Source organism: Equus caballus, chromosome 15, assembly GCF_041296265.1.
Source record: "Equus caballus isolate H_3958 breed thoroughbred chromosome 15, TB-T2T, whole genome shotgun sequence".
In the NCBI taxonomy this organism is placed as follows: domain Eukaryota; kingdom Metazoa; phylum Chordata; class Mammalia; order Perissodactyla; family Equidae; genus Equus; species Equus caballus.
The window spans coordinates 16,625,607-16,651,764 of record NC_091698.1 but is presented as its reverse complement, the minus strand read 5'-3'; the positions used below and the strand labels follow the sequence as shown (position 1 = coordinate 16,651,764).

The 26,158-nt window shown below is 40.7% G+C and overlaps 1 protein-coding gene across 6 annotated transcripts in view; it reads left to right on the top strand.

Moving 5' to 3' along the window:
• LIMS1 (LIM zinc finger domain containing 1) overlaps positions 1-26,158 on the top strand; it is a 158,556-nt gene that overhangs the window by 24,496 nt on the left and 107,902 nt on the right. For 2 of the 6 annotated variants that reach the window (XM_070235021.1, XM_070235020.1), the window contains exon 2: positions 14,689-14,948. The exons of 3 other annotated variants lie outside the window; for them this stretch is intronic. The gene's annotated coding sequence lies outside the window, so the exon portion shown is untranslated. Of the gene's footprint in view, positions 1-14,565; positions 14,949-26,158 lie in introns of those variants that run through there. One more of the 6 variants, XM_070235018.1, reaches the window with a different exon arrangement.

Genomic DNA, 26,158 nt, shown 5'->3' with positions numbered 1-26,158 from the left:
AACAGACTGGGAAAATCATTTGCAGTCTGAAATATATATATATTTTAATATATATGTATTAAGTGTATTTGCAGTCTGAAAATATAGAAAAATTAGTATTGTGAGTTGATCGGGATATGGAAACTGTCCCTGTGGAGCTGGGGTGTGTCACTCTAGCACGTGGATGTATTCACCAATCTGGAAGCTTTGGGGATTTTTCTGTAGGCTTAATCACATAGGCCTGATTGATCAATAGCTTCATTTCCTGCCCCTCTCCTCTCAGGGGAATTGGGGTTGTGAGACTGAAAATTTAAGGCTTCTAAATCATAGCTTTGACTTTCTGGTGACCAGCCCCCCCATCCAGGAGCCACCCAGAGTCACCTCATTAGAACAAAAGATGCTCCTAGTGCTCTTATCACTTATGAAATTACAAGATTTTAGGAGCTCTGTGTCAGGAATCAGGGGCAGAAATCAATATATACATTCTTATTATTTCACAAGGTTCTTCCACGTTGTAGCACTTATCAGTAGTTCCTTTGTTTATTTTGTTGAGTAATATTCCATTGTATGGATAGACCACATTTTGTGTATCCATCCACCATTTGATTGACTTTTGAATTGTTTCCAGTTTATTATGAATAATGCTGCTAACATTTGTGTACATATCTTTGTGTGGACAGATTTTTCATTTCTCCTAGGTAGAGTCCTAGGAATGTAATTGTTGGATCACATGGTAAGATTTTGTATAAGAAACTGCCAAAGTGGCTGTTTCTAGCAGCATTGTATGAGGGTCCCACTTGTTCTACAGCCTCACCAACACTTAGTGTTTATTGTCATTTTGATTATAGCCATCATAGCAGGTGTGAAGTGATATCTCACTGTGGTTTTAATTTTTTCCCTTTTTTTTTTTAAGATTTTTTATTCTTTTCCTTTTTTCTCCCAAAGCCCTCTAGTACTTTCTACTGTGTATTTCTTAATTGTGGGTCCTTCTAGTTGTGGCATGTAGGACGCCGCCTCAGCATGGCCTGATGAGCCATGCCATGTCCACACCCAGGATTCGAACCAGCAAAACCCTGGGCCGCTGAAGCACAGCGTGCGAACCTAACCACTTGGCCACGGGGCCGGCCCTTAATTTTTTTTCCAATTTTTTTATTGTGGTAAAATACACATAAAATTGACCATCTTAGTTGTTTGTAAGTGTATAGTTCAGTGGTGTTAAACACATTCACATTGTTGCACAACCATCACCACCATCCATCTCCAGAACTCTTTTTATCTTGTGAAACTGAAACTCTATACCCACTAACAATAACTCCCCCATTCTCCTCTTTCCCCAGCTCCTGGCAATCACCATGCTACGTTCTGTCTCTATGACCTGAACTACTCTAAGTACCTTATATAAGTGGAATCATGCTATATTAGTTTTTTTGTGATGGGCTCATTTTTCTTAACATAATATCCTCAGCGTTCATCAGTGTTGCAGCATATGTCAGAATTTCCTTCCTTTTGGAGGCTGAAGAATATTCTATTGTATGTGTATGCCACATTTTGCTTATCCATTCATCTGTTGAAGGATACTTAGATTGCTTCCATGGTTTAGCTGTTGTGAATAATGCTGCTGTGAATGTAGGTGTACAATTATCTCTTTCATTGTGGTTTTAATTTGCATCTCCCTAATGACTTATATTGAGGCTACAAAGTGCTTTTAAAAATTCACATTTTAATCTTTTCTTTAAACTCTTAACCTATAATATTTCTCACTGTAACCAAACAGAAGAGTAATTTGACAATATATTAGCATCTGGGGTAGGGAAATTATGGGCTCTGGATAGAACTGACTTGAATTTAATTAGATGCTAAAAAGAATGCATTCATTGAAAATAAACATTAATTTAGTCAGTTGTTGAGAAGTTTTTTCCTGTTGGTTTAAAAATATTGCTATTTTTCAGTTTCTTCTTATTCCCTGGCATTTCCCTTTTTTGCTAAGAAATCAAGTATGGAGATTTGAACCCTGTATAAAACTAGATCATAGAGAAACCTGGCTATCTAGATAAGAAGGTTAAACTCATTAGCAAGTCACTACTTTAACCCCAAATGGTTTGGCAGATTGTTTTAATAATCTGCCATATTATTACATCTGCATATTATTACTGTAGATCTTGTTACTGGCCTTGTTTATATAGCACACTGTTACTTTGTTGTGTTAAATTGGAGTGTATTGTTGATTCCGTTAGAAGCAACCAGGAAAAAGGTCTTCTGCTGGCTAGTTAGTGCTTTCTTCTTAGCAGGTATCTGTGTTCTAATCCAGCACAGCTTCATGGAAGTCGTTGAGGCAGTGTTGAGAACTATGGTTGTCATTTCTTTGTGTTGAGAATAGGGAAAAGGAGAAAGTTTTTCTCCAGCAAGGTAAAATTAGGCAATAGGCTACCAGTCTTCTCTTCTGTATCTTCCCTGTCATCCTCTTTTCTGAAGAGCCTTCCACTTCTGCTCTGGACTCTACCTTCCAGCTTCCTGAGGGAGCTTGTTTTCATACTTCTTTCCACTTCCGCTAGTTCTTCCTTTAACTCTGGTATCCTTCCTGTCTGACTTTTTACCTTCTATTTAGACAGCTTCCTTGAAGGAGGGGTCCCCATTTTTCACCTTCTTTCTTTCCACATCACTCCCAGAAGTTTTGTTTCACTGTTAAGGTGACCTTCTCTAGTATGATTAATGACGTGTTTCTAACCAGGTGTCTATACCTTTATTAAATGTTGGTTCTTGACTTTTTTATTTCATGTTATTGGTCACTCTTGTCTTCTTGCAATCAGCCCTTGCTTTGACTTCTCGGTTATTCTGTTTGAATGACTCCCCTTCTGCCATTCTCTCTCTCCAGTCTTGGTTTGTTGTCTTCTTGCTGAATCTTATCTGTGCTTTACTTCTTGTACTTCACTTCTGCTAAATTAGTTCCTCAAAAGATTTGTTGGTGATTCTCCAGAGCTGGCCAGATAACCAGGACTTGTCTTTGTTTCACCAAACTTAACTCTGCCTGTGATAATGCCCAAAGTTCCTTCTCCCCAATACAAAATTAATAGTTCCTCTCTCTGTACCTCTGTGATACTTTATTCACACTCTTGGTAGAGTAGATATCACATTGTATTTTCCTTGGTTTGTATTCATCCGTTGTCCTAGGCTTTGAACCACTTGAGACACTACTGTCTTTTTCGTGTAAGTCCCTAACATAACCTCTTACACAGGGTAGACACTCTATAGAGGTTGAATGGGATAGGCCTTCTAGTACTCATTACTCAGTACTCATCACCCTGATATTCTCCTGAACCAGAAACACTGGCATCCAGCCTTTCCCATTCTCTGTACACATAGCCTGCCTTTTGCTAATTTAGTTATTCTTGTCTTGATCCACATGTCTGTCTTTATGCCAGTACCACCACACTGCCTTGATTACTATAGCTGTGTAGTAATTTTGAATTTTGAAAGTATGAGTCTTCCAACCTGTTCTTCTTTTTCAAGACTTTTATCCTATTCTCAGTTCACTGCATTTCTAGCTTCTGGTAGCTTATTCTTGTTATTGGTTCTTAAGAAATATGCCTCTCTGGATGGAGCAGGTGGAGTTTCAGTTGAACCCAAGTATCTTTTTCTGTGGCTTCCTTCTTTTTCTGATCCTTTTCCTGTGCACATTTCAAGAAGATAATTCTGTTTTTAGAGTGTTTAACATGCTCAATTTGCACATTAACTCTTATGGTAAGACTTGTTTGTTTACAGCAGTGTCAACAGTATGCAGTGTGTGATGCGACATTGTAGACCCTTCCAGTTTTGCCGTAATACAATTTGTGTGGCATCCCTTTTTGAAAGTTCCCATTCCTTTGATGTCTAAAGTGCCACCTTTTTTGGCCATATACTAAAGGAATCATTCTATGTTTTCCCAAGGGCCTAGAGTATATTTGCTGGATCAAATCTTTCCTCTTGTATTGGTCATTTAAGTAAAATATTGGCTGAAAGGCCTCTATTGGACTTTTCAAAGCTGAATTATATGTTAATGCTGTGCAGGGAAGGGAGTAGTTCAGAGTTCTCTATAGTTGCTCTCTCTGTCCATTGGAATCTTTTGGTTGCAAACAACAGAAAGCAATTCTGGCCAACTTAAGTCAGAAAAGGGAATTATTGAAAGGCTATGAAATAGATAAAAGGAAAACAGATTATTTAGGTCTTGGAAAGAACAGGGATATTAGTCACAGTCTCCTCAGATTGTCTTTCTTGGGATGAATCTTTTCCAGCTGCTTTTTCATGCTTGTGTCATTTTGTTCAAGATTCCCATATCTGGGGTAGAGAGTCTGCCTGGCCTAATTTGGGCCCGTGCCCACCTTGGGCCAGTGGAAGTCAGGGCTTCCTTATTCAGTCTCACCAAAGGAGAACAGAGGTTTTAGTACTAGAAAAGCGAAAATGGATCAGGGAAAAACAATATATGTCCGTTATGAGGGCTTTACCTAATTTGTGGTTCATCCCTTTTTAAAAACAAAGGTAATTCAGATCCCATTAGTCCTGGCACCCAGTGCCTGATTAGGTACACCAAGACAGCTAAGATGGATTCCTTTTAAAGAACTTCCAGTATGTAGTTGTTTTGATAGAAGAGTGTTAAAAAGGAGAGAGAGACAGACAAAAGGAAAGAAAGAAGAGTTCTGCACTCTGATACTGAATAGAGATGTAGCTGGACTTCAGGGAAGGTCGTGATCAGTGTGAAGTAGAGAATACTTTATTAGTCTGGAAAATGGAAGGGAGTAGTAAGGATGTTCTAGATCATATAATAAATGGTATTTTAAGAAATAGGTCCTCACACTAAAAAATGTTTCCAAGCTGCTGTTTCCAGGAGGTGCTGGGTTACATGATGGTGATGTAATTCACTACTTTGTAATCTTGCAACTTAACTATAAACACCAAAAAAGGTTTCTTCAGTACATATCTCAGGAACACTTCACTATACATTCCCTTAAAAATTAATTCCTGCTTGTGAGGCATAAAGATAGATTGAGGAAAATTATTCATCTGAGACCTCTATGTCATGGCCATATCTAACTGAAAAGTAAACCAAGTTTAATCACATGGGCCCTGAAGAAGGTGCCAGAGCATCAGAAATCACAGCCGGTGCTGATAAGCTGTTAAAGGGAAAACGATGAAAAGCTGTAATTCATGTGAGCCTCATCCTCCCATGAGAGAATATGCTGCTGCTTTCTCCTGTGAACCTCCACGCTCCCCTGGACACAACTCGTAAGGTCCAGAACTTCCTGTCTCCCTGCCCAGATTCAACCTGGCTTAAGCAGGTAAATTCCTTCTGAGGGAGAGAATTAGTATCCCTCTGGGGCTCCCTGCCATTTAAAAGAGTACTTTTAACTTTTGGTTCTTTAAAAAAATGATTACTCTACGACTGAAGCAAATGGCCAATGTTAACTATTATATAAATTTAGAGAGCCAGTTGAGGACAGTGGCTGATATTTGGCAGGATTAAATGGGAGTCATGATAATAGAGGCTTTGATAGCAATGGAATCTGGGCTAAGCTTTCTCTGAGGCGAGGCTCAGGATCACAGAATCCCAAAATGGCAGAGCTGAAAGAGACTGTAGAGAACTAACCAGTCCGCTTTCATTAGAAGTCATGACATTTGCATCCAGGTTGCAGTGCTGTGGTATTCTGTCTCTCAGAAAGAAGCACCCCTCACTTTGTAAACTACCCTAATCAGTGTCATAAACTGCTAAGGGACAGGAAGTTCCAAATTGCAGCCTAGTGGAGACCAAATGCAACCTTCCCAGAATCTCTGGGGACCTGGCCTTGGCCATGCACCACCAGAGATGCTGCTGTGGACTCTGCTGGACACTTATCCTCTATGGAGGAGTCATGGGCCGAATCATTTTCAGTCTGAATGTACAGACTTTGTCAGAATTATAGAGGTCTTTGGAATATGGGGAAACCTCACTCTCCTTGTGGAGAACTTTGAATGATGGTGACAGACATTTGTGTAGTGTTTCATGGTTTACAAAGGACTTTTCTCCTATGCCGTTTTGTTTAATCCCCACGGTTTTTGGAGATAGGCTTGATTATCATCATCCTCTTTTTTCAAATGAGCAAAGTGAGCCTTAGAAAATAGTTGTCTAGTCACATAGCTGGTTAGTAAAGTGGCAGAGCTGAAATTAGGACCTGGATCCTAGAATTTCAAATCCCCTGCCTTTCCTATGGCATTCAGCTGCTTCTGGGTAATCCATTCAGTAGTGGGGGACAAAAACCTTGATCTGTTTATTCTGAAACCAAGGAAATTGCCAGTCGTTTTACAGGTTTTATGTGCCCAGTTACTGAGGAGAGGAGAGGAGAGGAAGGGGAGGGGAAGAATGCCGGCTCCTGGCAGGGATCCCGTGGAAAGACTGTCAGAGCTGCTGTTTCCTGTGTGTTCACTTGCTGCTTACTGCCCTCCTCGTCATCTTGGGAATGAGTCAGACCGACTGACACCACTCTGTGCCTCTGGAGTCTACACCCTGATTCTCAGTGACCTCTCACCCCTTCCTTCAGTTTTTAGCATGGAGTTCTTTGATTAGAGTTGCGAGAGGACAGCTTTCTCTGAAGAAATGTATCTTCCCTTTTTTCTAGAGGCAGAAACTATTATACGGATGGGGTGATAAATACTAGTTATTTGTGACGGCTTGCCATTACAGCTAGTGCATTGTTTATTTATCACCATGGATTATTTTGCCAAGTGCTTTGTGTACAAAGCTTCCTTAATTTCTGGATGATTCGTCAACTACAGTACTTGACATCCACTGCCATTGCAGCTGAGAGGAGTGTGCTGGATTATAAAATCCAGAGCCCAGGTGGCAGCCAGCCTGACCAGATGCATGATGTGGTGCCTTCAGGAGGCTGTCAGATACTCTGGTAACCAGAGGAAGTGAGTTCTTTAGGTAAGGAATACACAAACTGTTGTTGAGTAGCTCCTGCGTATAGAGAGACACCAGCAACATCAGCGTTACCTGCAAGCTATTGGAAATACAGAATCTTGGGCCCTACTCTGGACCTACTGAATCTGAATTTGCATTTTACTGAGATCCTCAGGAGGATTCATGGAATATGAAAGTCTGAGAAACACTGGTATAGTGGGTATTGTTGGTTGCTTATCAGCATCCATTTCCCTCTCTTTTCTTAATAACAAAATGCAGATTTTTTTCAGTTATTACCCCCTTACCCCTAGACACCCATGTGAATCTGTCCTTTGTCTAAGCTGATCAGAGCATGGTTTTCCCTCTGTGACTGTTGGATGGTCCAGGGGTTGTAGTCATTTGACCTAGGTTGGCCCAGTCATCAGGAAAGACTTATTCTTTGTTTAGTGTAGGCATTTTCTGTCACATCTAGCAGGAGAGAAAAAATAATGAAGCATGTTCTTCATAATAATAATTAGAATGAATCTTTGAATAATGAAGATGGCCTCTTATTTCCACTGGCAGCCATCCTATAACCACGAGAGGATCCGTCTTGAAATGAATCTGACACTGAAGTTGTCAGAGCAGAGAGATGGAAGGAACTTGGATTCTTGCTTCTGGCGTTGAGCTGCTGATTTACCCTGCACTTGGATATCTCCCTGCCTCGGATCTCCCAATTATGTGTGATAAGTTTTCTCATGGTTTATGCCAGTTTGGCTTTGGGTGTTTTTTATTACTTGCAGCTGAAAGCATCCTAATATATGCAGACATGGGAATGGATGCCAGATGCACAGGCGTTGTACATGCTGATCCTCCTGTAAAATATCTACTTTTTCAGATGGTTATGGGTTTTTCTCCTTATCGTATTAATAATGCTTTCACCCTGTGGTGATCCTTAACTTGTTCTGATGAGGGTTGGTGTTGGGAGAGGAAAGCCATAAGAAAAGTAAGAAGAATGGGAAGGCTGAGCCAAGAGAAGGCAAACTCAGCAGTACTTACGCTAGGCTATAGAGTGTGTGAGGCTGTCGAGCCTGCTGGCTGGAGTGCTGATCCATGTTGTGCCCCTGATTTGGTGTTTGGACTTCAGTTTCCTCATTTGTAAAATGAAAAAAATGATAGAAATAGTGGAGGTGAAAAAGCTTTGAAAATCTGACTCTTTTTTTCTTAGTTTCTCATTTTTGACTGTTTTTGTTTTTTCCTTAGTTATTGTGGTGTAGAACATACATAATATAAAATTTACCATTTCAACCATTTTTAAGTGTACAATTCACTGGCGTTAAGTTCACATTAACAATGTGTGCAACCATCACCACTATTTCCAGAACCTTTTAAACACTTTCTAGCAAACAGAAAGAGCTTGGACTATTAGATACCTAATAGCTACAGCTACAGGAGTGGGAAGAACATCACTGTGGGATTCTTGTTGCAATATCTCTGAAATATACTGGAAGATAATCATAGATTTAAAGTTGATTACCCTTTCTTTCCTTGAGATTGTAGGGTCGGTTCCGTCAGCCCACCAGAGCATGTATGCATTTTTGTAATACTCAGAGTGCTTTTGCTGTGCTGGTATTTCTCATCCTTTTTAAGATGTGACTTAGTCAAATTGGCTTAGCTCCTTTTACATCAACTGTGAAAAAGTTTTAAGAACACATTTAAAGGGAGGAAAGTAACACTGCAAAAACTGCCAAGGGGCCTGATGCAGCGTTCAATTCCCACCGCCAGGACCGACTGAGCAGGGAGCTAACATCTCTTCAGGGAGCCCTTCTGGATGGCATAGTTTATATCCCCTTACGGTCAGAGCTTGTGTGGAAAGGCTTCTTCGGAAAGCCCCGAGATAGATCATTGTAACACTCCTTGACTTCTCCAGTTGTTAGGAATGCTGGTCTAGAGATTGTGGGAATTGGTTCCTGAGAATTTTAAAATGTCCTTAGCAGCGTTAAAACATTTGAAAATAACTTGTAAAGTATATTATTCTCAAATAATTCACATTACATGTAATTGAAAAAATTTCATGTGATTTCTTACTTTGTAAATGTGAGTTGATTTTAATTGCCTATGATTTATAATTACTTATGTTCCATAGGAGAAAGAAAATAAAACTTTCTAAGTGTGGTCTTATAATTGACTATCTTAACTTCCAAAACTTTTACTTTATTTGTAGCACAGTATTAGTTTTGTATTACGTTAGAAACTACTTCACATTTATGAAAGGGCATGATAAAAATCTAATCTCTTAATAAGGATCACATTCTTCACATTTAAAAGAATTTTTTCTTGACTTTTTAAAACATCCTGTTACCGTCTACCCTCAAATGAAACTTATGTGAAATTGAACATATTCTGTGATATGGTTGGTGTGGAATCTGGAGAGTCTTCTTCATGCATTTGTGAGCAGTGTGTGTGTTCTTTTATAATAATATTTTCAGTGATTGGTCAACATTTAAACAAACAGACAGTTATAAAGTGGTCTGACACTAAAGCAGCCTTGAAAACCGTTATTTGACAATCATTTGTTCTACAGATATTGGTACCAGGGACTGTTCCATGTGTTGGGAATTTGGCAGTGAACAGGTAGAGCCCACCTCCCCTCCCCACCACCGTGGAGTTTACGGTTTGGAGAGTCCTTCGGCCTCTTCATTTCCTCCCTCTCTCGTGCCTTCCTGTGGGGGTGTTCGACTCTGCATTCCTGGGCCCAGCAGAGGGCCTGGCATAGAGTGGGTGTCCTGTGAATATTTGCTGAATGAGTAAATGAGTGAGTGAATAATGAGCTTGCCATCACCTGTCATCTGGATTATTGCATTAGCCTCCTAACTGTCTCCTTGTTTTCCTCTGTGCTCCCCCCATCCCCAGTCTTTTTTTAAACAGCAACCAAAATGGGCTTGTTAAAACCTAAGTCAGATCCTGTCACCCGTGTTCAAAGGCCTCCAGTGGGTCTCCATTTTACCCTGAGGAGAAGCCATAGTCTTTACAGTGACCTAAAAGGCCCGACAGCATCTGGCCTCCTGCTGCTCTCTGGCCTCGTCTCCTACAGGTCTTCCCCTCATTCATTCCAGTTCGGCCACATCTGCCCCCTTGCTGTTTCTCAAACTTCTCAGCCAGGCTCCCATCCCAGAAGCTTTTATCAGCTGTTCCTCTATCCAAGATGCTCTGTGCACAGATGGCCATAGGGCCTACTCCTTCACCTTCTGTGGATCCTTCCCCAAATAGGGCTTCCTTAGGGAGCTTTCCTCGGCTGCCCTATCAAAAATTGCAGCCTTCCTTTCCTTGAAACTCTGGATCACCTTTCCCTGCTTACTTTCCTCCTGGCACTTATTCTCTAAAACACACACATACACACACAGAGCTTGGATGGATGGATTTTAATATTTTTGTCATCCGTCTCTCCATACAATTAAGTACCAGCAAGGCAAGAATTTTTCTGTTTTGTTGGTTGATGTATCTGCAACATCTAGAATAGTGCCTGTTAGTGCGTTCAGTCAATATTTGTCAAATTAAAAAACCCCAAAAAACCCTATAACCAATGTTTCTGTCTGAAATGTACTTTTAGTGGGGCCAGAATGATGCCTTTGGTGTCTTCATGTGCTCTGAAAAATGATCCTCGGTTTTGCCAACATCATGGCTCAAGGCTAATTGTTCTGATTCTAGTTCTAGTAGAATAACAGAAAGGTGGATCCCCTGCCCTCCCTAATGAACCTGGTAGCTCAAAGAAAGCAGTCAACTGCCTTTGTCATTTGACTGCATAGTGCAGACGGAAGTACCCATCTCACTGTCAGTCGTGTTGGTATTTGTCACTCCCCTTCTGTCGAATTTCTCACTCCATTGTTTTTAACTAATGCAGATTGAAGAGTGTGGCTCACGTCCAAAGTGAGTGTGCTGGCAGCGTGAATGTTTGAACGTTCATTCGCTCTGAAGACTTGTGCACTATCAGGTCATAGAGGCACCCTCAGCCGTTCCTCTCATCTTTGTCACTTGCTTGAAACAGCCTGTGCACCCCTAACTCTTCAGTGGGGTCTCTCTGAAGAAAGATTTCCTTACATTTTATTCTCTGAGGTACTTATCAGTTGAGGGGGATGGGAAAGTTGGACAGAATAGAAGAGTTCCACATTTTGTAATATTCAGGTGAAAGAAATTTTGACAATCAATTTGCTAGCTTAGATGTATGGAATCATTGTGTTTAGATGCAGAGAGCAGAGTAGTGGTGGGGAACATGAAATTTAGGGTTCTTTAGACCTTTTGCAAGTTGTTCAGCCTATTTAAATCTCAGTTTAACACATTTCACATATTTTCCTAAGTACCCTATGAAGTAGCTACTATTATTAGCCATTTTACAGATGAGGAAACAGGCTTAGAGAGGTTAAAGAACATCATCAAGATCTCATAGTAAATTAATAAAAAAAAAATGTTAGTCAAAGTTCTTCACAGAAGCAGAACCTGTGTGTGTGTGTGTGTGTGTGTGTAGAGAGAGAGAGATTGCTTGATTGGTTTTAAGGAATTGACTCACACAATTATGAAGTCTGCAGGGTGGGCCAGCAGTCTGGAGACCCAGGAAGAGCCCATGTTGCAGTTCAAGTCCAAAGGCTGGCTGCTGGCAGAATTCCCTTCTCAGTGAATTCTCAGTCCTACTTCTCAGCTGCTTTTACCATCGTGCTAAGCCTCTTCTCGTGTAAACCTGGAGCTCAGGGCTTGGCACATATGGAGATTGAGCATACGATTAAGTTCCATAAAGGTCATTGAAGTGGAATGTACGTAAGGTTGCTACAGCTATGTTGTCTTGTTAGAGCTGAAACTGAAATGAGGGTTGTCTAAAAGATGTGAGAGGTAACAATACTGTAAAAGAAATTAGGGTGTGAATTAGGGTAGCCTGAAGGAGCCTGTCTGTGGTCATCATCCAAAATGGGCATGTAGTATTACAGTCCTTCTACCCCAGGGCTACAGGGAGAGATGGTCTAGAACTCGGCTCCAGCTAAGACAAGCTTGTAGTTCATGTCAGGAAGTATGTGTGCTAGAGGAGATCTCTGAGCTTTCTCCAAGTCCATTTCTGTCTACACTCAGAATTGCTCCATAACTGAATGGACTGCTGAAATTCTTCATTCTCTCAACTCAGCTTTGTTCACTGTGGGTACTGTTAAAAGCCGAAAGCCCCCTTTTTTTCTCTCATGGATACCCTATCTACATTCTACAGGGATGGTTGAAGTGGGATGTATATAAAGTGGCCACAGTGATGTTGTCATGTTAGGGCTTAGCCAAGGGGTACAGTTTCTGGCAAGGTTACTAAAATGAATGGTTTAAAATTTGGTAGGAACAAAGGTCTCTGATAAAATATGGTTGGCACATAATTTAGTCATTTAGTAATCATAAAGGGTGTTAACCAGCTGTTTTCTATGTTAATTGGAGAAAAAAGTAAGAAGTAAACTGATTGAAACTGCATTATGAAGTAGAGTTAAAATTTTGTCTTGAAAGACAGCTGAATTTTAAAATGAATGCTTAGGGAGGGAATGAATTTGTTTAAAAGATAGGCAGTGAGATTAGAAGACCTTTTAAATCAGTCTTTGTAAAAGTAAAATTATTTTTCTTAATCTTATCTGGTCATTTAATTGACCTTTGGGACACCATCCTTATGGTCTGTTTTATAGTTAATGCCCCCTTTTGTTTTTATGCAGTTTGTTTTATTTTCTGCGTCGCCAGCTCTGTCTCATGTCTGTGTGCAGTAAAATGAAGTGCTTCAGGGTTTATCAGGCTCCATCACTTGCTTTGGGGCCTGGGCAAGTTAGGCCACTTTTCTGCTTCACTTTCCTCATCAGCACAGTGGGGATTACAATCCTGCCTACTTTCTTTCCTGTGAAAATTAAATGTGGATTCCTGGCAAATCACCCAGAGCAGTACAAGACTCAGTAAGCCTTTAATTCGTTTTAGCTGCTTTGATGATGTTGATGCATTGATGCAATCCCTCGGGGTGGAATTAAGGATTCTAACTATGACTGTCTTCTGTGTCAGCAGTTCTCATCTAATCTTCAAATCAACTTTTAAAGATATATATTATTTATACCGTCATTTATATAGATGAGGAAACTGACTCTCAAAGGTAACTTGCCCAATGCCACACAGTAAGTGGCAGAGCTGACTGGCATTCAGACTTGGGTCTGTAAGACTCAAACCCTTTCAAATTCTCTTTCATATATATCGTGCTGGAGTGTTTTTTGTTTGTTTTTTTTGTGTGTGTGGTAAAAAACACATACCATAAACTTCACTCTCTTCACCATTTTTAACTGTATAGTTCAGTAGAGTTAAGTATATTTACGTTGCAGTGAAACAGATCTCCGGAACTTTTTCATCTTACAGAACTGAAACTCTATACCAAATTAAACAGCAACTCTCCATTTCTCCCTCTCCCCAGTCCCTGGTAACCACCATTCCACTTTCTATGTCTATGAATTTCACTCTTTTAGATACCTCATATAAGTGAAATCATACAGTATTTGTCTTTTTATGATTGGCTATTTCACTGAGCATAACGTCCTTAAAGTTCATCCATGCTGTAGCATGTCTCAGAATTTCCATTCTTTTTAAGGCTGCATAGTATTCCATTGTGTGTATATACCACATTTTGGTTTTCCATTCCTCCATTGATAGATGTTTGGATTGCTTTTACGTCTTGGCTGTTGTGAATAGTGCTGCTATGAACATGGGTGTGCAAATCTCTCTTTGAGACCCTGCTTCCAATTCTCTTGGATATATACCCAGAAGTAGGATTGCTGGATCATATGGTAGTTGTATTTTTAATTTTTTGAGGAGCTGTCATACTGTTTTCCAAAGCAATTGCACCATTTACAGTCCCACCACACACACACAAGGGTTCCAACTTCTCCACATCCCTATCAAGACTTAATTTGTTTTTTTTGTATTAGCCATCCTAATGGCTGTAAGTTGGTATCTCGTTTTGGTTTTGATTTACATTTCCCTGATGATTAGTGATATTGAGCATCTTTTCAAGTGCTCGTTGGCCATTTGTGTATCATCTTTGGAAAAATGTCTATTCTAAGCCCTTTACCCATCTTTTAATTGGGTTGATTTTTGTTGTTGTTGAGGTGTAGTTCTTTATATATTTCTGAATATTAACCCCTTATCACATGTATGATTTGCAGATTTTTTTCCCATTTGTAGGTTGACCTTTTACCTTGTTGATTGTATCCTTTGATGCACAAAAGTTTTTAAGTTTGATGTAGTCCCATTTGTCTATTTTTGCTTTTGTTGCCTGTGTTTTTGGTGTCATATCCAAGAAATCATTGCCCAATCCAGTGTCATACAGCTTTTTCCCTATGTTTTCTTCTAGGAGTTTTATTGTTTTGGGTCTTACATTTAGTTCTTTAATCCATTCTGTGTTACTATTTCTATGTGGTTTAAGATAAGGATCCAGTTTTATCCTTTTGCACATGGATATCCAGTTTTCTCAGTATCATTTGTTCAAGAGACTCCTTTCCCATCATGATGTTTTTTTAAGGGTAGAGGAGAGAGAGTGATAAGAGAGGTGATAATTATTTGAGGAAACAATAATGCTAAAATATTTTTTGGCTTGTTTACTGCCTTGTTTACATAAATGGAGAAAGTTATATGAAAATCTCTGCTTGTATGATATGTTTATAAGAATTATGGAGAACTTGTTTCCTCAACTTAGACGGAGTTAACTGTTACTTATATTTGTTTGTGTGGAAAAAAGTAAATCAAAACATTACAGTAATACAATATTCTCTTTGGCTCTGAAGAGACCAACTTTCCAGAAACCCAGGATCTCTGGAATCCGGAAGTTGTTGGCAAGTTGGTGATGGGGGAGGAAACCTTTTTAATGGCAAACTGATGAGGCCCTGAACTCCCAGAAGCTGACAGACACAGAAGAGAAGAAGAGCCGACGACTCAGAGGTTATATTCTGTATTCTCTGATGGCTTGATTCGCAGTGGGAGCAGCAGCGTCTCAGAGGGAATGTGACCATCCCCGTGAGGCAGTGGAGAAGAACAGAAAAAGTTGGTGAGGAAGAGGCAGGAAAAGGGAGGGCTGTGGAGGTCAGCAGCAGTGGCAGTGGGCGTGAGCGGCAGACCTTGAGGAAGAGGCAGCAGATTGAAGGGACCCAGCTCCGTGGTCCAGTGTAGAGACACAGAGCCGCTCCTCCTTCACTTGAAGTATGAGACCTCAGTTAGCTAGGAACACTGACTCTTTAGAAAAACTCAGTCCATAGGAACTTTGGACTTTGAATAGTTAACTGAAAAAAATATATATATATATGTATTTATATATCTTTTTGACTAATATAACATTTCTCAAAGTTGCTGAATATTTCAAATGTCTGATTCTCTTGTTAAAATCTCTGGGCTATAAATAGGATCATAGAAGCCTCATTTGCATCTTTATTCTTTTCCTTTCTGCAGTAAGTATTAAGTGTCTGTGTGTATTATTTATTATGAAGGATGCAAATGTTGTGCATCCTTCCCTCAACGTTATAGTGCAGTAGAGAAGAAAAAAATGTTTATATGTAATGGTAATAATGATAGTAAGACAAAAGGTTGTATTTTTAGTTAACCTTTTAAGGTCTTTTTAAATGTGGATTCCTGAAAAGTGTTTTTAAGGATGGAGAAACTGAGCTAAATACTCCGTAAAGCTTCTAAATCTGGGTCCTCCATCACATTATGTCTTATATGGCAACAGTAAGAGACTTCATAACAGTGATTCTGTAGGTCATATCAGTGTGAGTAGTAATTATGGAATGTTTTGAGCCACATTCCACTACTGTTCTACTATGCTAGGCATTCTCTTTGAGCTATTTGCAAACAGTATGAATACCTCTGAAAATGAACATAGATGTATATAATTGCTTATTACTCACATGACTCTACTGAAGTGGGACAATAGATACTCTTATAGAAATGTTGTAATACTTTACATTGGAATAGCATTCTATAGTGAAAGAAACAGTTTCACATAATATTATATAAATAGCATAAATGCTTATCAATGCAGTGACAGAAGTAGGAATAATAATTGTTTTAGACAGTGAATCTTTAGACCTTTAATCTTTTCTTTCTTTGAAGACTCTCAGTTTTTAGTTTTTGTGCATTTAGCACATAGTCTTGTATGATAAGAAGATAAGGAGAGACAGGGGCTTAAAGACGTTATTTAGGAGAGCTGTTCACTGTATGGAGGAGGCAACTGAGAGACTCTTAAAATTTGCTGAGGGAGAGTATGTCATTTGGCATCATCTGTTCTTCTGGAGCTTGGCCAGATTTGGCTAACAGCTTGCCTCCAGGCTGAAAACCACTGACCCTTAAAAGTTTTTTTAAAAGGTGGGTAAAGGGTGAAGTTCTACTGGAAAATCTGAATTTAATGCAGCAGTTAGAAAACTGTAATAAAACACACACACATAATTGAATATACGTTGAGCTCATGTCTAAATATTGGTTGTATCATGGGTGGCCTTTTACAAAGCCACTAGAAAAGTTATTTTGAAGGAGGATTTGAAGAACTATAGCTTCTTAATCATGGGACTTATACTTTAACCCTGACTTTGTATCCATAACCTTTGTGTCTTACTGTTCTCTTTTGCCTTCCATGAATTTCCCTTTGTTGAGGTATAATTGGCATACAATAAATCACTCGTATTTGAATTTTACAGCCTAGGTTTTCGCTCATGACATCATCACTATGGTAAAGACAATGTGCGTATCTGTCATCCCCAAGTTTCCTCATGCACCCTTGTCATCTTCTCCTTAGGTATCTGGGACTCTTTTGCTATTGGAGTTCTGAGCAATGCTGTCTTAGGGAATTCTCTTAAATTATAGAACTGGCCTGGATCCCTAAGGCAACTTCTGGCTATTGAGTCTACTTCTCCACCCACCTCTCATCTCCATGCCTCTTTGGGCCTAGAACCCAGCAAAAATTGCAGTTCCGAACATGTAGTGTGTGTTAGCTTTGTTGGTGCTCTGTAGCTCCCTGGGCCATGTTAAGAATGCTTGGCCAGTGCTTCCCAAAATGTGCTGAAGATTGAAGCTTTCAGGGGCTGGCCTGGTGGCGTAGTGGTTAAGTTCACGTGCTCCACTTTGGCAACGTCAGTGTTCACGGGTTCAGATCCTGGGTGTGGACCTACACACTGCTCATCAAGCCAGGCTATGGCAGCATCCTACATACAAAATAGATGAAGATTGGCACAGATGTTAGCTCATGGCCAATCTTTCTCGCCAAAAAAAAGGAAAAAAATAATAATTTCCAGTCCATTGTTGACTGGTACTTCTATAAAAGAGAGTAAAAATGGGTTACTAGAAAAATGAAATGAAAAAAATGTCATATGAATATGTCAATTTTTTCTTTTTAGATTCAGCAGATATAAAATTCCTCTGTCAAATTAGTAAGTTTCTAAATACTTGTTTGCAATTTCTGCACTGATTTCATTGCAAATTGACAACAAAATCTTGTGACCACTGACTACACTGAGGAGCACTGTGCTGGGTGACCCCGCTTGTCCCTGTGTGTCCACTGGGTGCAGCGATCTGTTGGCTGTGCTTTTGGAGTTGCCTGCTTGGAATGTTCTGCAACTTTTGGCCAGTTATTTTGACTTGAGAAGTTAAAGGAAACTGACAGTTGTTGAATACTTACTATATGCCAGCCAGTGTGCAAAGCATTTTTTTAATAATGTTAGTTGTGGGTTTGTCATATTTGGCTTTATTACGTTGACGTATGTTCTCTCTATACCCACTTTGTTGAGAGTTTATCATGAACAGATGTTGAATTTTGTCAAATGTTTCTTTCTGCATCTATTGAGATGATCGTATGATTTTTATCCTTCATTGTGTTAATGTGATGTATCCCATTGACTCATTTGTGGATATTGGACCATCCTTGCATCACTGGAGTAAATCCCACTTGATCATGATATATGATCCTTTAATGTATTGTTGAAATTTTTTTTTCTCCCCAAAGCCCCAGCACATAGTTGTATATCCTAGTTGTAAGTCATTCTACTTCTTCTATGTGGGCTGCTACCACAGCATGGCTTCATAAGTGGTGTGTAGGTCTGCGCCCAGGATCCAAACTTGTGAGCCCTGGGCCACCAAAGTGGAGTATGCAAACGTAACCACTCAGCTGTGGGACAGGCCCCTGTCTTATTGAATTTTGTTGAGGATTTTTGCATCTATGTTCATCAGGGATATTGGCTTGTAATTTTCTTTTCTTATAGTGTCCTTTTCTGATTTTTGTATCAGGATAGTGCTGACCTTATAAAATGAGTTTGGAAGTGTTTCTACCTCTTCTATCTTTTGGAAGAATTGAGAAGGATTGATACTAATTCTTCTTTAAATGTTTGGTAGAGGGGCCGACCCCGTGGCCAAGTGGTTAAGTTTGCACACTCGCTTCAGCAGCCCAGGGTTTCACTGGTTTGGATCTTGGGCGCGGACATGGCACCGCTCATCAGGCCATGCTGAGGTGGTGTCCCACATGCCACAACTAGAAGGACCCACAACTCAAATATATAACTATGTACTGGGGAGATTTGGGGAGAAAAAGCAATAAAAAAAAAAAAAGAAAAGAAAAGCTTGGCCAACAGTTGTTAGCTCAGGTGCCAATCTTAAAAAAAAAAATGTTTGGTAGAATTCACCATGAAGCCATTTGGTCCTGGACTTTTGTTTGTTGGGAGGTTTGTGATTACTGATTCACTCTCCTTCCTAGTAATCAGTCTGTTCAGATTTTCTTTTTCTTCATGATTCCGTCTTGGCAGAGCATTTTGATTTTTTATTTCTAAGTAATCCTCAAAAAATCCTGCAAAGTAGGTGATATTAGCCCCAGTGAAGGGATGAATTAACTCACTTGTATTCACATATTCATTTAAATGATTCTGAATCCTTGCTATGGGCCAGGTATGTCCTAGGCTCTGGGGATACAACAGGAAGCAGAACAGGCAAAACTCCTGTCCTTATGGGGCTTATATCTTGGTTGAGGGGGAGACAGATCATAAACAAATAAATAAAACATATTAGATGGTCATAAGTGATGTAGAGAAACATAAATTAGAGAAAGATCTAGGGGATGGGAGGTGGAGGTTGCACATTTAAGTAGGGTGTGGTTGAAGTCTTCGCTGCAGTGACATTTGACCAAAGCTGTGAAGGGGCTGAGGGAGAGAGCCACGTAGAACCAGGAGCACTGGTAAGGGCCCTGGAGTTTTTTGAGGAACTTGCTGAGTTAAAGACCTTTCTCCCAGCCAGTAAATGGCTGATCTGGGTTTAAACTCAAATTTGGCTTTTTCTATTATGCTATAGGCTTTATTCGGTCTCCACATTCCTAGTTTAAAAGGTACCTGAATCCGAATAAAGTGGAAATAGGTTTGGGAGGGGAGTACGATTTATGTGTATTAGGGAATTGGACTAAAAGTCTGCTCTTTGTGTGAACTTTGCTTTTGATTAGGCCTGAATATTACCCAAGGCTTTGAATATCTTTTGCCCAAGAGTACAAAATGCGTGAGTTTTGTAGTTGAGTTTTCTTTTTTAAGTAGATGAAATTTCTCTCAGGGACAGAGAAAGCTAGACAGAATCAGGGAAAGAATTTTCAAAGGAGAACAGATGATTAAAGCTTTGGAAAGAAGAGGTTGCTTTTGTTTGAGCACTTTGAAGTGGAGGCTTGTGTAAGTCATTCTCTCCTTAGGAATGACCTGGTGCTTATTGGACAGCTCTCCTTGCATTTGATAGGAGCCTTTGCTGGGGCTCTTTTCTCACCTGACTGCTCTCTGCTACCCAAGACTTCCCTTGTGCACATGCCGACAGCTCTGACCCAGAACCTTTACCTGTGGTCCTGGCTGCTGAACCTTGGACTCCTCTTTGCCCTGTCATCTTCTCTGCCAGCCCCAGATGGGGTTGGTGAGGATGAGGAGCAGTATGTTGTTGTTCATGACTGTTAGGTGTACTATTTTCATTTGAGCTTGAATGCCACATGAAATTGATGGGGCAAGTATTCCTTTACCTATTTGGCAGATGAGAAAGGTGAAGCTCAGAGACATTAAATAATTTGCTCAAGGCCATCATCCCCCAGTACACCTTTGTAGAGATTTGAACCAGAGTCCTCGGTTTCCATATCCCTTGATTGCTGCTCTGCCATCTCCTTTTTTGGCTACATTTTGGACCACACAGACTTTTGTGAGTTGGTCATGATTTTATTATATGGAATTTATTACATGATATGGCTTCCTGTGGAAATTTCAGAATTGTAAACTTAATATAGAATTGACTTCAAATTTCTGATGATTGAGTTGGGTACTAATTGAATATCATTTGACTTTTACAGTCAAGTCTTGCTCATTTTTTTTTTAAAGACTGTTTTTTAGAGCAGTTTTAGGTTCATGGCAAAGTTGAAGGGAAGTACAGAGATTTCCCGTATGCCCCCTGCCCCGACACGTGCATGGCCTCCTGTCAACATCCCCACCAGAGTGGGATTTGTTACAGTTGGTGAGTTCACATTCACACCAAAGTCCACAGTTGACGTTAGGGCTCACTCTTGGTGTTGTACATTCTGTGGGTTTGCACAAGTGTATAATGACTTGTATCCATCATTATAGCATCATACAGATTATTTGCACTGCCCTAAAAATCCTCTGTGCTCTGCCTACTCACAACCCCCATGCCTTGCTAATTTTTATGTTGAAATTTAATCATTTAGACAAGTGTGCTTCCCAATTTGGTGGGATAATCTTATTACTTTTATAATATGTCTTCCCTGCTGTAGGTAACACACGTTTGGAGTCATCAGTTATGTAACTAACTTCTCACACTATTTTTTTCCTCACCAGTTTGTTTTATCATTTGTAACTTCCCCTACAAGGTTGGGGGGATGGGGATGGGATTTTTAAACCTGGAGTAAATGTGTTTTTTCATACTTTTGCAAACATAGTTATATGCTTTTCATTCTCGAAACAATGAAAAACCGGAGTCAGCAAGCTTGGCATTGACGACTGTGTGGTAAAACTTCAGCGCTCCCAAGGTTAGCTTGAAATAGTGAGTAGTTTTGCTGCCCTTAGGACTCACAAAGAGCCAGTGCCTAGCAGACACTGACAATTACCTCTTTGTTTAAAGCTGTGTTAGCATTCAGATGTTTTGGGCTTTTTCTCTTTCTTGTCATCAGAAGACCTTTCTCTTTGAAATTTGTCTGGGGGCCCTTTTGCTCTGGTGCAGTTCTGTGGTTAATCTTTCCTTATTTCAGATTCTGACATGTGACAGCGTTTTGTTGCAGCCAGGCTCCCCGGCTGCGTGGTGTGGATTGAACGCTGGCTTTTAGAGGAGAGGTTGAGCTGCAGCCTTCCTTTTCTCCATCTTCCTTTTAGGCGTTGTTAAGTTTTTCTTTAAAAAACTCTGTGTTTTGAATTGTAATGACTATTCCAGAAATAAGTCTTGAGTCATCAGAGTTGTTTAGTTTTTCTGCTTCTGTGTGTTTGTCTGTGAGTCTGATGTTCATTTTAGATGTTTGGATAACATACGATATAGCATTCTTGATTCTATAGCCAAAACCAACCAAAAGAGGTTGCCCATGGGACAGAAACAGTAGCAAGATAGTACTGATAGGCACACGTGCTCTACACCTGCATCAAGACACAGAGGCGGCCGAGGCCGGGGTTCCACATTCTCCTGTACGCCGTGGCTGAGATGTAACAGGAGCAGAGGGTTTAGGAGTGCGGAAAAGGCCTGGTCTTGTTGATGTCAGTCTTAATGGAATGACAGTAGTGACAGAGGCTTATTATTAATTATTGGTTTTTGCTAATCATTTTAATTCTTGGTTTTTGGAATTATGTACATGACTGAGAGCTACTAGGTACCAGGTTTTATTCATCCTGGAGTGGGGTGGATTAGAACCTTTGATAACTGTTAGAACCGGTCCACGTTAACAAGTCTTTTGCAGCTGAGTCTCACACCTTACACTGCAGTGGTTACAAAGGAAGGGGCACAGTGCCCACTCTCGGAGGCCAGAATTGAGCCCAGAGGAGCAGAGGGAATCCCACGTCTACTTAGACGTGGCAGCATGTGGTCACTGTCCTAAAAGAGATGCCGAGTGAGCAGTCCTCGAGGACAGAAGAGCTCCTCTCAGACAGGGGACAGTGCTGTCTAACGGGGTTTTATGACCACCCCAAACGCGGCCGCTGTTTCTGTTACTGCTTCACATTTCCTTAGACCGTTGTTTCATCGTGACTCCTATGTCCAAATTCCTTGAAAATGGATTTGAAACTCCCAGAATGCAGTATGACCTCTGAGAACTCCTAGTGCACTGAGCATATTGTTGTGTAATCAGTGACCTTTGTCTCCCCACTGAACTTTAAGCTCAGTAGAAGCAGTTAAACTGTGTCCTACTCCTGTTGCCTGAGGCCTAGCGCTGTGTCTGCCGTGTCCTAGCAGCTGGTGGTCTTTCAAGTTATTCTCTTCCCTGGGAATTGCCTTTCTTCCCTCCTCTTCTGCTCTGTGAGCACAGCCAGTAGACTCACTTCAGTTGCTGACTCTGTAAAGCCTCTCTTGCTGCTGCTGTATCCCACAGCTCTTTGCAAACACCACTACACTATTTCACCCAGTATTGTAATGTGCTTTGTGTGTATCTCACAGTTTAGGAAGTTGCTCAGGGCCAGGGGCTCTGCCATATTCCTCCTCATGTATCCTGTGCCTCACAGTTAGAGTTAAGCGGTAGTCACTGGGGGCGCATTTGCCGAAGTGAAAATGAAGGAGATTTTCACCCCACAGGTACTTGTCACCACTCAGCTGCTGTCTTTTTTTTTTTTTTTTTTTTTGAGGAAGATTAGCCCTGAGCTAACTACTGCCAGTTCTTCTCTTTTTGCTGAGGAGGCCTGGCCCTGAGCTAACATCGTGCCCATCTTCTTCTACTTTATACGTGGGACGCCTACCACAGCATGGTGTGCTAAGCGGTGCCATGTCCGCACCCAGGATCCGAACTGGTGAACCCCGGGCCGCTGAGAAGCGGAATGTGCGAACTTAACCGCTGCGCCACCTGGCCGGCCCCTCAGCAGCTGTCTTAGTGCTGCAGGGTGGTGATGACAAGTTACACTGGCATGCACTCAAAAGGTCACTTTTGCTGTTTTTACCCACTTATATTCTTAATAAATGCTAATTTCTCTGTTATAGTACTTTATCTTTTAAGTAAGAGAGAAAAACGGTGGTTCAGATGTTTTTAAACTACTGTTTGGCATTTCTAGGAACTTATAAGATATTTTGGTATAGTGGCTAAAGAATGAAAATCTGGGGGCCAGCCCTGTGGCCGAGTGATTAAGTTTGCACACTCCGCTTCGGCGGCTCAGAGTTCACTGGTCTGGATCCTGGGCGCGGACCTACGCACCACTCATCAGGCCATGCTGTGGCAGCATCCTACATAGAGAGGAGCTAGAATGGCTTGCAACTGGATATACAACTATGTGCTGGGGCTTTGGGGAGAGAAAAAAAAGAAAAAGCAACAGATGTTAGCTCAGGGCCAGTCTTCCTCACCAAAAATTACAAGAAAAGAAAATCTATTTTTTCTGGGAAATAAAATCTTGTTCATCTGTTCTTTCCTCTTACCAAGTGACTGTTGCTTGTGTTTATGAGATTGTACATGTTTTGATGCTATAGTAGAGTAAATAATAAAACTGCCAGTTAGTCACCACTAATTCCTAATTATGACTCATTTCATCTTCTTCAATTAAATTATTTTTAACGGAGCACATCTTTTGCACTTGGGTATGTAAAAATCAGTTCATATGTTTCTAATCTGTATACTCAATCCTGTTTTGTTACACTCCCTTTAAATGCAAGCACTTTTATTTTGAAATAGTCTTCAGATGTTAAACTTAACAATATAACTGGGTGCTATTATAAGATCTTGACCACACAGGGTATGAAATAGTTATGTTTCACTCCACCCCATTCTCAGAGATTCCTTTAACCAGCAGTTTTAAAGCTCAGCTGAATTCTTAAAAGCATTTCAGCTCTCATAAGTAAGAAAAATGTCTCTTTCAGTTCATGAAATGTAAATAATTTTAAATCTGGTTCCCAGGAAACATGATGATGTAGGAATAGCCTTTCTTCCTCAGGAATAAATTTAACCTTGAATTTCAGGCTAGCACCGTGGATTCATTATCCCATATCTCCTTTTGGTGTACATTCCTGGGATTGTGTAAGCATTTTCATGCCAAAGTGTTGTATTCTTCAAAATCTGATTTTTATGGTTCAAATAACACTCACTCTGAGATGATAGAGAATTTTGTAACAAAAACACCTTATGATTCTATTTTTATGATTTCACTTTGTCTTTTTTATAGCCCTGAGATTTAGACAAAATGGTTATTATTCTCATTTTATAGATGGTAAAGCTGAATATCAAATATTTTGACTGAACCAAGGCGTCACAGCTGGTAATTGGTAAATTAAGGCTCTAACCCAGGGAATTTTATGTGTAGTCAGTCTGCCATCGGATGGTGTTCCCGTGGGTGTGGAATTTATTACTAGTCAATAACTATATTTTTCAGCTATGTTTAATGTGTTTGAAAATTTTTATTGATGTATAAAACACATACAAAAGAGTGCACAAATCTTAAAGTGAACACATGGTTAACTGATTTTGAAATGAATTAATATTAAAATAAAATGAATTTAACATTGAATATCCATGGCCTCTTGATTCCAAAGAAATATATTTACACTTCTGTCACACTGCCCTCAGAACTCATTTGAGTTGTGGAAGTGGACTTCTGATTTCCGGGTGCGTTCATTTGTGTGAGAAGTAGTTACAAGAGCCTGCTCTCTGCCAGGCATGTGCACCTTGTGTGGGAGACACAGCTGTGAGTAAGAATCACCACTTGTAATAAACTTCCACTTGGAGTCAGACTAATGAGGAATCAGGCAAATACAATTTGGAGTGTTAAGCTTTATGTTAGGAGTACTGAGTTCGAGGCCCTAAGGGAGCATGAATGACCAGGCTGAGGGGCTTAGGAAAAATTTCCCAGAGGAGGTGACATCCAGCTGAGTCCTCATGATGAGTGGGAATCATTCGGAGATGACATTCTGGGAAGGAAGAGCAGAAGGCGCAAAGGCCAAGAGGGAAGAGAGGGCAGGATGTTGAGATGTGGCAGGCAGATCCCCATGGCTGGCTTGGAGCCTGTGGAGTCAGGAGTGGACCTAGGAAGTGCTGAGTGGGAGCAGGGACGGCCAGATCAGAAAGGGTCACTTTGTCAGGCCAAGACAATTTTACTGTTACTTAAGTTTCCTTGGTTACAAATAACAGGATTTGACTCTGGCAAACATAACCTAGAAAGGAATTTATTAGAAAGATAGTGGGGTGCCTCACAGAACTGAAGAAGGGGCTGCGCATACAGGTCTCGGAGAGGACAGACAACTAGAGCAACCCCGGGCATCTCAGCAGAACTTGTGGAATTTGTCTGTAGGGTAATACCATTAGTTGACTTGTACTCCCTGCAGAGTATTAGTCTCTATTCAGATTTCTAGTTTTCAAGAAATAGAATCGGATTAGCTTAGCTTGGGTCCGGTGCCCAAACCAGGACTAGTCACTGTGGCTGAGGGTAGGAACCAGCACTGTGTCTAGCCAGCGTGAGTAGGTGCCTGTTCTGTGATCAGAAGAGCTAGATCTGAAAGTGAGGTGGAGGCAAGTGGGTATATAGCCCAGAAGGCAATTTTGCAATGGCTCAGAAAGGGGGTGGGTTGGGGACAGTGATCAGGAAAGAGTGGAAGTTCAGAGATCAGTTAGAAGGCTGTTGTGTTGATCCACGTGAGAGGTTATGGTGCCAGAAGTAGGTACTGTCCACAGGGATAGAAATGTGCACATAGACTTAGAGATAGTTAAGGGGCAAAAAGGAAAGGACTTTGCCATTGGACGTTCGGAGGTTTACGAGGATGTTTGAGGAGTTGAGGCTGACCCGCATGTCTCTGGCTTGGGGCCAGCTGGTGAATGGCGGTGTCTTGTGTGGAGACAAGCTAGTTCAGGAGAGGAGTAGGGCTTTCACTCAGTTTTGAAAATGCTGAGTTGGCATACCTAAGCAGACCGGGTTTAACTTAAGAACACTTGGGTATGAACAACTGTTCCCCAGTGTAGTACTTGTGGGATCCAACACAGCCATCAGGGCCTCTCATTCCGACATAATGCCATATGCCGGCATTGTCCCTCTCCTGCCCTGTCCTTGGGCTACTGGAGTCTTCCCACAGTAGTGCCGTGGAAATTCGCAAGCT